Genomic DNA, 13,222 nt, shown 5'->3' on the forward strand with positions numbered 1-13,222 from the left:
TGAAAGAAAAGGCGACGCTTTTAATTGTAAATGCGTCACCTGTTCTCTTAATTAAAAAAAAAAATTTAATACTTGCAACTTTTAAAAGAAAATAAACTATACTTTAAAAGCAAATTAATAAAAATTAAAAAAGGAAAAACTAAAAGGTATCTGGCAAACTCTTTTTGCTTTTTATAAGTCCTCTGTTCCATAAAACAGGCGACACTGTCTGTTGTAAATGCGTCGCTTATTCTCTTTTTTTTAAAAAAAATTGAAATTTACAAGATTTTAAAGTAAATAAACTATATTTGGAAAATAAACTAATTAAACTCCCACTTTCGTAATTTTGTTTTACATATATAAGAAATATTTTCAGAATTTATTTTTAGATGAAGAATAAAAAACTAATTAAAAAAACAATAACATTGATGGAACAAGCGATTCTTTAAGATGTAAATGCGTCGCTTGTTCTCTCAATCTGAGAAAAAAAAAAGAATATTCAAAAGGGTCGCCTTTTTGCCATTTTCTGAAAAATTTGGCGCGTTTAAAAATTTTTATGCAAGCCTTTAAATCCCTTTTCTTTTCTAAAACTATATCAAGTACACTACCTGACAGATATTAGATTTGGAAGCAATCTAAAAGAGACTTGAAGAGTGGGAAATTTTGGATTTCATTTTCATTTACCTATATTGCCATCAAGAAGCTGGGTTTCTCTATGTTGCCCTCGTGGTTAGCTTAGTTTGTTCTTTCTTCACCTCCATCGTTTAGGTAAGTTTCTTTTTTCTGTGTGGTTGGCGGAGAGATGTGATTGGTTGGGTTTTTTTTTTTCATTTTGACCTCAGGTTAGGTTCGTTGGATTTTCTTAATCTTGCTTTTGTAGATATTTTGCTTGTGATATTGCTTGACATTGTTTTGCTAAGTTCAACAAGTATTTTATGTTGAAGATCAACTTGATTCAAGATGGTTTGTTCTTTTAACTTCACCATAACATCATACTTTTGCTGAAGAAAATGTTCTTGGAGACACTACGATGGCTCACAATCCATTTGTCATAAACTTGCCAAGTGTCGATGAAAATGATAATGATGATGAATTTGAAAATGGCTATATTCATAATGACTGTGAGGAGATATGGATAAAAAAAATCTTCTAAATAAATTGGTATGTAGATTTATTACTTATGTTTTAAGTAACATTTACGACATTTATTATTATTAATTTAATTAATTTTCTGATTCGCTTCATTATGAGTTTTCCACTTTTAATTAGTAGAAATATGCCTCGCCAAATCTTAAGAATAATGGTAATATTCTTTAAATTTTCATTTACTAAATTACTTAATTTAATAATAATTAATATTTATTTATTTTGCATAAGTGTTAATAACTCTTTTAATTTTTCCATATGCAGTATGAGGGTGTAATATCATCAATAAGAGGAAGTCAACTTCCATCTCAATGAGTATACATTCATGGAAGTTTAATTAATATTGAATTTGCTTTTGCACATACAATAGTTTACCAAAATATGTGAAAATATGTCAATGAGATAATATTTAATTTATTTGATAATTATTTTGTTAGGAAAATATTTACTTTAAGTTTTTGTATTCTAATTGTTTTGGATGAAGCTAGTTTTAATATTTTTATATTTTAATTATTTTAATATTTTTACTATTTTAATCAATTTTCAAACAATTAAAAATAAGCAAATTAAAAAATAAAAATAAAAGTCGACGCATTAAAACAAACAACGTCGCCTAATATATTTGGCGACGTTGTTTTTCCACCTTTAGCGGTGTTTTTCGAAGAGTCTCCTTTCATTGATTATTTTTTAGAGACGCATATATTTAGCGATGCTTTAAAAAACAGTCGCTAAAAGATTTTTTAGCGACTGTTTCGTAAAGAGTCTTTAAATGTTAAATGAAATGAGTGGCTAAACGTGGACAATTAAATTTGACTCATACTTTGAAAGCATCTCTAAAAGTACGTTGCTAAAAATCTAATGGAAAATCTAATGCATTTGACAAATCTGTCGCTAAAAATTTGATGGAAAGTCTGACGCATATGATAAATGCATCGCTAAAAATCTGATGAAAAATTTGACCCATTTGATAAATGCGTTGCTAAAAATCTAATGGAAAATCTGACGCATTTGTTTAATGCGTCGCTAAAAGTCTAAATGTGTCGCCAAAAACTCAAAAAATAGGTGACACTACTAACACGTCGCGTGTTGTCTTATGGATTTTGCGATAAGATGTTAGGCAATGCTACATAATATGTCGATATTTATTTTGTGCGACGCATTAATTGTATCATTTATCAATGCGATTCTAGTAGTGGGGGCTTAAAAAGGAATGTTAGGATTAGATTTGACAAGTCGAAAGCATAAGATCGAATTGCATTATGATAATACCTTTATAAAGGGTAATGTGGTTATCACATATCTCATTGATTGGTTTACGATATCTCATTGGTTGCAATACAAACCAAAAAGTTGCGATCTAGTCTTTAGTCTAATAAGCTATATGTGAAACTCATATAAGTGAATATCAATTCAAACATCATTCTGATGAGAATCTGCCCATGCCCGTACAACCAACAATCCATTAGAGTGCTGACCCGATACGGATGAAGACCGGAGCCAAGAGACTTAAGGACAACTTGGCTGCTTTTATACAGGAAGTAATTAATTCTCAAAGTCTATTTTAAGCATCCAAGTGGTGGAAGCTGTTACGGACCTGAGTATCTGTTTTAGTGCAAATACGGACTTCGGGCAGCAACAAATGGATCCAACACTTCTTGGATTCAATGGATATTACCAAGAGGCCATGGAATCATGTCAAGGCAGAATCAAAAGCATCTAAAATTTGCAAGTTGAATTTTGGAGGTCACGGGTTTGTTGAAATTTTGATTTTGGAATTGCAATTTTGGTTGTTAATTTTTGCTATTGCATTTGAGTTTATATTCTGTGAGTAGAAAAAAAAAAAAAAAAAGGAAGAAAAAAACCATTTTTAGAAGGCCGATTTTGGTTGAATTTTGGAGTGTGAATTTTTCGGAACTGCTGAGTTGTTGCTCATTTATTCAATATTTGGAGTTGCTGGATATTTCAATTTTAGGTGCTAAAATTATTTGGATTAAAATTGATAAAGAATTTGACACAAAAGGTTAAATTACAAGAACAAAAATCAACAACTATTCTTTATTTTTGTTCGAATTGATTTTTGTTCGTTGTTTGAATCTCTTTCTTGTATTTTATCCTTGAATTATTGGCTTATGCATATTCTGGTCAGTCTTTATTCATTCCAAAAAACTTGCTTGTTGATTTACCTTGTTGTAGCTTAGAAAAGCCGAGAATAGGTATTTTCATTCCGCTCAACATTTGATTATTCTTGTTTGCTGTTTTAGTGATAAGTTTAAATTAAGGTACACTTGTGATCTAGTTGCTGTTTATGTGTGTTTTAATTTGAACTTTGACTTAATTCTTTGAGTGGAAAAAGGCAAGAGTATGTGAACTTAAAAGAGGGTCAAAACCCGAAACTAGTGTGCAAACACAAGTGTTGAGACCTTGTTTGAATGAAACACGTAAGGGAGTGATTTGGGTGAGGTTCTATTTTATTTTTATGTTATTCGTACTAACATGGCAGATTCAAGGATGAGAAGAGGAGATGCACCATTAAGAATTAATGAAGAGGAATCCATAGGATTCAAAGGTGATTCCCGAGCTTCGGGAAGTGGAAGTGAGGACAGGAACATGATGGCGATCATGGAGCAATTACAGCAGATGAATGCTAACTTTGATCACTTAGATCAAAGGATGGACAGGTTGGAAACATCACAAGATGGACCAAATCCAAGGTTAGATGCATATGGTGGCCGAGGCCGAGGTTGAGGTCGAGGAGGTCGTGGTCGACCGAGAGAAGAAGTTGGGGAAGGTAACTTTGGAGATGATTTTGAAGAGGGAGGAGATGATATTTTTGCTTACCAAGGAAGGCCAATCTATGGGAGATCAGCAAGGAATGAGGATGATGATCTTGGGAATATTAAGATTAACATACCACCTTTCATGGGAAAAAGTGATATGGAGGATTATCTAGAGCGGGAGGAGCGAATGGAGATGATATTCGATTGTCATAACTATTCGGACACTAAGAAGGTAAAGATGGCAGCAATGGAATTTGGACATTACCCTCCAATGGTGGACAAACGAGCAAAGTACCCGAAGGAGAGTAGGTGATGAATTGATTGCTACTTGGCGACAAATGAAAGGAGTCATGAGAAAGCAATTTATACCAACTCATTACCATAGGTTGCTACATCAAAGACTCTAATAATTATCACAAGGAAGTAGGTCCGTAGAGGATTATTACAAGAAGATGGAGATGGAGATGCTCATGATGAGATTGAGCATGAATGAGGAAAGGGAAGCAACCATGGCACGGTTTCTAGGTGGATTGAATCAAGAGATAGCCAATCAATTAGAATTGCAACAATGTGTGGAATTAGAAGAGATGTTGCATGTGGCTATTGAACTTGAGAATCAATTCAAGAGGAGGGGCATAAGTACATGGCTTGGAGGAGTTTCAAGCAGCAGGAGGACAAATCCAAGTGCTTGGAGAAGCAGTCCCACCTTTGAAAACATGAGGAAGAGAGCACCAATCGGCAAAAAAAGGAGTCCAAAACCAAATCTATCCAAGCACACAAAAATGAAGGTAAATCTGATCCTAAACCTTCTAGAACTCATGAAATTGTGTGTTTGAAGTGCCAGAGATGAGGACACATTGCCAATTAATACATGAATAGAAGAATCATGGTGCTGAAAGGTAATGGTGAGATAGAGTCCAAAAGTGAAGAAAGTGATGCTGAAACCGAAATTGATGGTGAAGAAGTTGGAGATGAAGAACTTGAGGAATCCGAAACTCTCAAGCTATCTAAGGCTGAATTGAGCTTAGTGAGTAGAAGAGTTTTAACCGTGTACAAAGATGAGGAACAGCTTCAAAGAGAGAACATCTTCCACACTCGTTGTGAAATCCAAGATAAGATTTATAGTATGATAATTAATAGTGGAAGTTGTGCAAATGTAATTAGTAATATTGCTGTGGAAAAATTAGGCATAATAAAAAATAAACATCCCGAACCATATAGATTACAATGGCTTAATGATAGTGGTGAAATAAAAGTAAATAAACAAGCCAAAGTAAAAGTCAACATTGATAAATATGTAGATTTTGTATGGTGTGATGTTGTTCCTATGCATAGGGTCATATTTTGTTGGGTAGACCATGGCAATTTGATAAGGATGCCATATATTATGGGAAAGAGAATTCCATTACTTTTAAATTTAAAGGGAAAAATGTTAAGCTGGAGCCATTTATCTCTAAAAGAAATATTTATAGATCAACTTCAAATGCGACAAAAAAGGGAGGCCGAAAAGCTTAAAGAAAAAGCTAGCATGGGTCCCATGGCTTCAACAACTATTCAAGGGAACATGGTAATGCAAGAACAACCAGGTAAGTGTCCAAAACTCAATGGTTAGGGGAAAAACAATGATAAAGCCAAGAGTGAGAAGAAACTTGAAAAAGCTAAGAGTGAGAGAAAACAAATGGAACACGTGAGTGTGAAAGAAAAAGAACTTTTTTTTTTTTTTTTTTTTATCTTAGCTTAGGTGAGCTTAAAAAGGCATTTGTGAGTAATAAACCTATTCTGGTTATGATTTATAAAGATGCTTATTTAAAGATATTTTTGTTGTATAAAACTTTATCTGCATTGTTGAGAACTTTACTTAGTGGAAATTTGAAAATTTGGGAATGATTATTTGTTTACTTTAAAAGGTGTGATTTCTGTAAAGATAAATTGGTATTTCTAGGATTTGTTGTTATAGTATTTAACCCAGGAGATTTGGTTTGGTTGCACTTAAGGAAGGAAAGGTTTCCCGAACAAAGGAAGCCCAAGCTTATGCCACTTGGAGATGGACATTTTCAGTTTTGGAGCGGATTAATGAAAATGCTTATAAACTTGATTTACTGGGTGAGTATAATGTTAGTGCTACATTTAATGTTGCTGACTTATCTCCTTTTGTTGCAGGTGATGATTTTGATTTGAGGGCAAATCCTTTTCAAGAGAAAAGGAATGATGAGAATCCACCCGTGCTCGCACAACCGACAACCCGCTGGGGTGCTGACCCGATACAGATGAAGATCGAGCCAATCACTAGATCCCAAGCCAAGATATTTAAGGAAAATCTGGCTTCTTTTATATAGGAAGTAATTAATTCTTAAAAGAGCTTGTCAACATTCGAAGATACAAAGCTTATTTTATGCATTCAAGTGGTGGAAGCCGTTACGGACTCGGGTAGCTGTTTTAGTGTAAATATGGACTCTGGGTAGGAACGAATGGTTCCAACACTTCTTGGATTCAATGGATATCACCAAGAGGCCATGGAATCATGTAAGGTAGAATCAAAAGCATCTAAAACCAGCTTGTAAGGACAACATCTCAATTTGACCGAAAATATGTTGTTTAGCTGCTGACTTTGATTTTTCTTATTGTTCAAGCAAGTTTAACTTATTCCAATCAAGAGACAACGTGTGGGAATCATTATTAATCATATTTAGCATCCTAAATGGCATGTAGAAGCTGATTTGGAGCTCAAATAAGCTGGAAACTGATCAAAGATACCTTAGTAATCAAACTAGTCAACTAGTTTCATAATTTGATTTTGACTTTTTGTTTTAGAAAATTAGTCTTATATCTGGTTTCTATTTATTTATTTTCTGGGAAAATTAACTTAGGAAAGTTATTATTTTATTATTTTCATTTTAAATCAATTAATTCCTAATTCAAAATAAAGAAATTAATTAATCCAAATTAGTTAAAAAAGTAAGTGAATTTCAGCCCCAACATGTTTCCTTTTCGCTTTGGTGGCCGATTTTAACCTAAATTTTTAGGGTTTATTATTTTATGACTCTAGCATATTTAAGGGCTTGGTTTTAAGGAAGAACATATCTTCAATATTATTCAAAAAATTAATTGTGAGATAGAATTCTCTTTGTTCTCTTTGAACACCTAAAACACCATTAGAGAGTGAGTGTTTTAGTTTGGACTTATCAATAAGGCTTCTATAACCTATTGTGGTGTCTTTATTAGACCAAGATTTCTAATCATAGGTTGGTTGGGGCTTAAGGTTTTTCCATAAGAACTTAAACTTAATTGAGATTCGAACTAATATAATACGGGTTTAGACGCGAGTCGATCTAGATTTGTATCACATTCACTATATTATTCTCTCTATATTATCTATTTTCCTTTCATGGTATTAGAGACATAGATTGAATAATGTTGTGGCTATTGTGTCATTAAGCTCACCAATCCCAGCACTCAGCCTAATGTTTGCCAACTTACAATTTTCCTTTTAAGCATAGAACAGAAACTTACTCGATCTAGGCTTCACAAATACAACCATCCACAATTGGAAGTGACCTAGAAGGCTTCACAAATGGTGACATACAGCTACCATTGAAACTGATTGAAAAACTAGTGTAGAGTGAGACAACAAGCAATGCAAGTCCTCAAATGATCCCGCATCCTAAGTACAATCTGTGGTGGAGATTTAACCAACCAATACTAGGATGGATGCTCTTTGCCATCCCGTAAGATGTACAAACCTAAATTTCAAAAACCCTTAACATCGTTTCAATTGAGGGTGTCATTAGATAAATTATTTGAAAGCCAATCCAAGGTGAAACTCATGCAATGGAAACATTAACTCACATTAACAAAGAAGGAATCACTATCAATGGGGGCCTATTTTTCAAATATGAGAAAAATAACATACAATCTAGCTTTGGCAGGAGCACTACTAACTGATGATGATTTCATAATGAATCTATTACAAGGTATTCATTTAAAATACAATGCTATATTCACCAATATTAATTAAAAATCAACTCCTTGGAAATTGAAAAAGTGCAAGCTCTACTTCTTGCTTAAGAAATACGAATCCAAAGTGAAACCTCAATGACCACACCTTCAGCCTATTTACCAGACAAAATTAACCGTTTAAAGAAAATAAATGCTTGAAATAATAGAGCATCGAGAGATGGTTCAGGTAGGGATAGTACAAGGACGTGATCATGGGAAAGGAGGTGGTAAATTTGGTCCAAAACTTTTTTGTTAACTGTGCAAAACACCATGACACACTGCAAATAGGCTCTTTCAAAGGTTTGACCGAAACTACTATGAACCACCACCGAATAATCAAGGTACAATAGCATACTATGCATCTCTTGATTTAGTTGCTAATCCATATTCGTTAATGAATAGTGGCACCATCACTTAGGTCTCCAGTGAGCAAGCAAACATTCACAACCAGAATGACTACAATGGAGGTGAAAAACTCATTGTAAGTAATGGTCAAGATTTGAGAATTCATAAAACCGATTCTTTTTTTATAAATTCATCTTCTAGAAACCTAGTACTTAAGGATTTGCTTTTGAATCCATTAATTAAAAGAAAATTATTAAGCATTTCTAGAATTACCTTGAATAATAATATTGTTGTTGAGTTTAACAGTAATGTTGTCTATATGAAGGACAAGCTTGCGAGGAGACAACTTCTGCAAGGCTTGAAAAAAAATGGGTTATACACAGTTAAGTTACTTGTTTGTCTCTCTAAAAGAACCTGTCCATGCATTTTATGCTTCAAAAACTAAGACCTAGCCTTTTCTTTTCAGAAGTTTAGTTCAATTTTTTCATCAAATAAACTATGGCATCTTAGATAACTACAATTTGTGTTTAAATTATATTACTAAAGAGTGTGATAAGGTCTTTATTGTGAACCATGTCAATTAGGCAAGGCTCACTATCAGTTTACTCCATATTCAATTAACAAAAGCAATTTTCCTTTACATTTATTCATTCTTATGTTTGGCGACTGTCCCATCTCTTTACAATGAAGGCTATAAAATACTACCTTATTTTTGTAAATGATTATTCTGGGTTTACATAGGCTTATCCTATGAAACTTAAGTTAGAGTTAATACAAATATTTTTAAGGTTAAAAAATATGGTTGCAAATCAATTTCAGACTAAAATTAAAAGATTTCAATTTGATTGGGATGGGAAATTTAGACCTCTTCAAAATATTTTTTATTAACTTGGAATCATTTTTAAACACCCATGCCCACACACACATAACCAAAATGGAAAAGTGAAAAGAAAACATAGGCTTGCCATCTCTCTCTAAGCTTACAATTATTTACCTTTAAAATTTTGATGGCATGCATTTGCACTAGCCACATTTTGCATAGACAGGTTAACTATAAAGGTCTCAATTTAAAATCTCCCTCTAAAAAAATTTTCAACAAAAATTTTAGTTTCACTATTTTAAGAAATTTTAGGTGTGTATGCTACCCATTTCTGAGACCATACAATACTAGAAAAGTTTCATGCCGTTATGAAGGATATGTTTTTATCAAATAGCTCAAATTATAAAGGATATTTATGCTCAACTTGACCAACAAGAAAATAAACATTAACTCAAATGTAGTGTTCAATAAAATTCATTCCCATTTTGCAAAAATAATACCGAATTTTCATGAACTCCTACTAAGTCTTTAAATTTTAGTCATATTTTACAAGCAGGTGCACAAAAAACTCTTGATTTATAACTTGCCAACAACAATGTCAAGTAAGGCACCTCTTCGCTTTTGGCCACATCATCATAACCTCTCCAGTAGTCCATTTCAAGCTAAACACAACCTAATTCTCTACCTAAACCCGATGCTTATTTTTCCATATAGTCCATAACATATCATAATTACCAACAAGAATTTTCCAACTCCCAATTACCTTATATTGATAGAGAACTGCTTGGAATAGAACTCCATGTTGATCTGCTTTTACCTAAGCGCAAATCCACCCATCCAATGGTCATTAGTTCTGATAGAGGTTTTTTTTAAAAGAAGTTATTTTTATGTAAAATTTACTCCATTTAAAAAAAAATGACTATTATTGGTGCTAAATTGTTATTTTCAACAGCATGGGGTTAACGCTAAGAATGAAGAATTACCTGGCACTCATGCGAAGTAAAATTTGGATTTCTTGTACCACCGAATCCTAGGAAAAATGTGGCTGAAAAAAAATGGGTATTCAAATTAAGGAAAAACTTCGATGGTACTATTGATAAGAATCCGCCCATGCCAGCATAACTGACTACCCGCTGGGGAGCTTGTCTAACTTAGATAAAGACCAAGCCAATCACTAGAGTAAAAGCCAAGAGATTTAAAGAAAACCTAGCTCGATTCATACAAGAATTATCAATTCACAAAAGGGTTTATCCATATCAGAAGATACATGATCCGTTTTAAGCATTCAAGTGGTGGAGGTTGATACGGAACGAGGTAGCTGTTTAATGCATTTTTTTTACTCTAGGCAGCAAAGAATGGTTTCAACACTTCATAAACTTAATTGATATCACTTCATGGAAACAAGTCAAGACAGAAGCAAAAGCAATCAAAGAAGGCATTTGCGCATAGGAGGAGTTTTTGGCCAAAAATACTATTTTTGTTGCTAGCTTTATTGTATTTTGTTGATTTGGTATTTTCTCTTTGTTCCAATCAAGGAAACATATGGGGTTCATAAATAATCTTATTTGGCATCCTACATGGCATATGGAAGCTTATTTGGAGCCTTTGCAAGCTGAAATTTGATCAAAAATACTTTAGTGGTCAAACTAGTCAATTAGTTTCCCAATTTGATTTTGACTTTTTGTTTTAGGAAATTAGTCTTTTATTTGGTTTCTATTTATTATTTTACTGGAAAAATTAACTTAGGAAAGTTATTATTTCATTATTTCAATTTTAAATTAATTAATTCTTAATTCAAAATAAGAAAATTAATTAATACAAATTAGATTAGGAAAGGGTATGAAATTAGACAATTTTCTAATTTGATTCTATGTTGGCTGAAATTTTCTAATTATTTTAAGGTTTTATTTTGTTCTTTCGAAGCCTATTTAAAGGTTTATTTTCAATGAAAAATCACCTTAAATAATATTCAAAAAATTATTTGTGAGAAAAGAATTCTCTTTGTTCTCTTTGAACACCTTAAATACCATTAGAGAGTGAGTGTTTTAGTTTTGACTTATCAATAGGATATCCATCATCTACTGTGGCGTCCTCATTATACCAAAATTTCTAATCACAGATTGGTTAGGGGTTAAGATTTTGCATAAGTCCTTGAATTGAATTGAGATTCGGGCTAATATAATAAGGGTTTAGACGCGAGTCGACCTAGATTATATCATAAAAACTTGAACTTCATTTTTCAATTCCAGGCTAATATAATACGGGTTTAGGTGCGAGTCGACCTAGGTTCATATCAACTATTCAAAGGTTGAATGAAAAGCTTCTTGCTAAAGAGTTTCATTTAGCCTAGAGAATTATTTTGTTAGAGACATTCAACCCTATGACTAAAAGTCTAGAATATGGGTAATTTTTTCTCTTGTAGTCTTAAAGATTGGCCCATATATAATGTTTGTGAACTTTGACGGATGAGAGGTGAAAAGAGAAAAGATTAGTGAATACCTGGCACTCATGTAAAGTAAAAATTGGATTTCTCGTACCACCGAATCCTAAGAAAAATGTGACTGATAACAAATGGGTATTCAAATTAAAGAAAAACTTCGATGGTACTATTCAAAGGTTCAATGAAAAACTTGTTACTAAAGAGTTTCATTTAGCCTAGAGAATTTATTTGTTAGAGATGTTCAACCCTGTCACTAAAAGTCTACAATCTGGGTAATTTTTTCTCTTGTACTCTTAAAAATTAGCCCATATGTCATGTTTGTGAACTCTAAAGGTTGAGAGGTAAAAAGAGAAAAGATTAGTGAATAATACATTGAGGTGGATTGTGACAACCAATGATGTTCCACTGTGAGGCTACTAGAGTATATATGAATGGGTGCAAGGCATTAGTAGGCTACCTTATTGGCAAAGGCTTCTTGATATCCAATCTCACATCGCCTGGATATGGAACAGTGATAGTTCAAACATAAAGTAGAAACTTTTTTTATTGCTAAGGCCTTTTCAAAGGGAATGGCTTCAAGGTTTGAAAAAAATTCTTAGGTTAAAAGTGGTCAAATAGAAGCAATCCTAGGATGGATGATCTTTTAAAACGGAATGGGTAAATAGGAGGCAATATCAGTAGTGCAAGAGAGTGGGGCATTACACCATAAGATAGGATGACATAAGAAAATGTGTTTTTGAATGGAGTACTAAAAGAAAATGTTTACATGGAACAACCACCAAGGTTTCATTGATTTTGAGAAACCCCATTACACCAATAAACTTAGAAATCTTTATATGGTCTTAAACAAGCTTCTAAAGCATGGTATGATTACTTGTATGCTACTATTGATTAATGGGTATTTTGAAAATCACAACTAAAGAGCTCACTGTTCTTCCTATATACCATGCCTGGACTTATGTGGGTTTTAATCTATGTAAATGATACTCTAGTGGAAATCACAAATGCAAACTTAGTAGTAATTTTATCAAATAGGTAAATAACAATTTTTTTCTTAAAGATTTAGGATCGATAGCTTTTCCTAGGAATAGAGGTTGTTCGTGACTCCAAAAATCCTCACCTTTTTCAAATGAAATATATAATTAAGTTGTTTCAGCTGACAGGCATATTAGAGCTGATTTAGAGCCTAAACTAGCTGATGATTGGATAAAGATAGCTTAGTTGTCAACTAGTCAACTAGTTTCCAAATTTGAGTTTGACTTTTTGTTTTAGGAAACTATCTTTTATTTTACTTTTTATTTGATTATTTTCTCGACAGATTAACTTAGGAAAATTGTTATTTTATTATTACTATTGTAAAGTAATTAATTCATAATTCAAAATAAAGGAATTAATTAATCCAAATTAGATTAAGAAAGTGAGAATTTTGACCACACCTTGTTGTTTCCTTATTGTTGGCCGAATTTTACCTAGCTAAATTAGAGTTTTGTTTTGTGACTATAGCCTATTTAAGGGCTTATTTTTTAATGAGAAAGCATCTAAGATATTATTTAAAAAATTATTTGTGAAAAGAAATCTCTTTGTTCCCTTTGAACACCTAAAATACTTAATAGAAATCAAGTGTTTTAGTTTGACTTATCAATAGGACATCCATCATTTATCATGGCATTTTCATCATATACCAAGGTTTCTAATCACAAGTTGATTAAGGGTTAAGGT

The sequence above is a fragment of the Ziziphus jujuba genome, chromosome 7 (genome assembly GCF_031755915.1).
Source record: "Ziziphus jujuba cultivar Dongzao chromosome 7, ASM3175591v1".
Classification (NCBI taxonomy): domain Eukaryota; kingdom Viridiplantae; phylum Streptophyta; class Magnoliopsida; order Rosales; family Rhamnaceae; genus Ziziphus; species Ziziphus jujuba.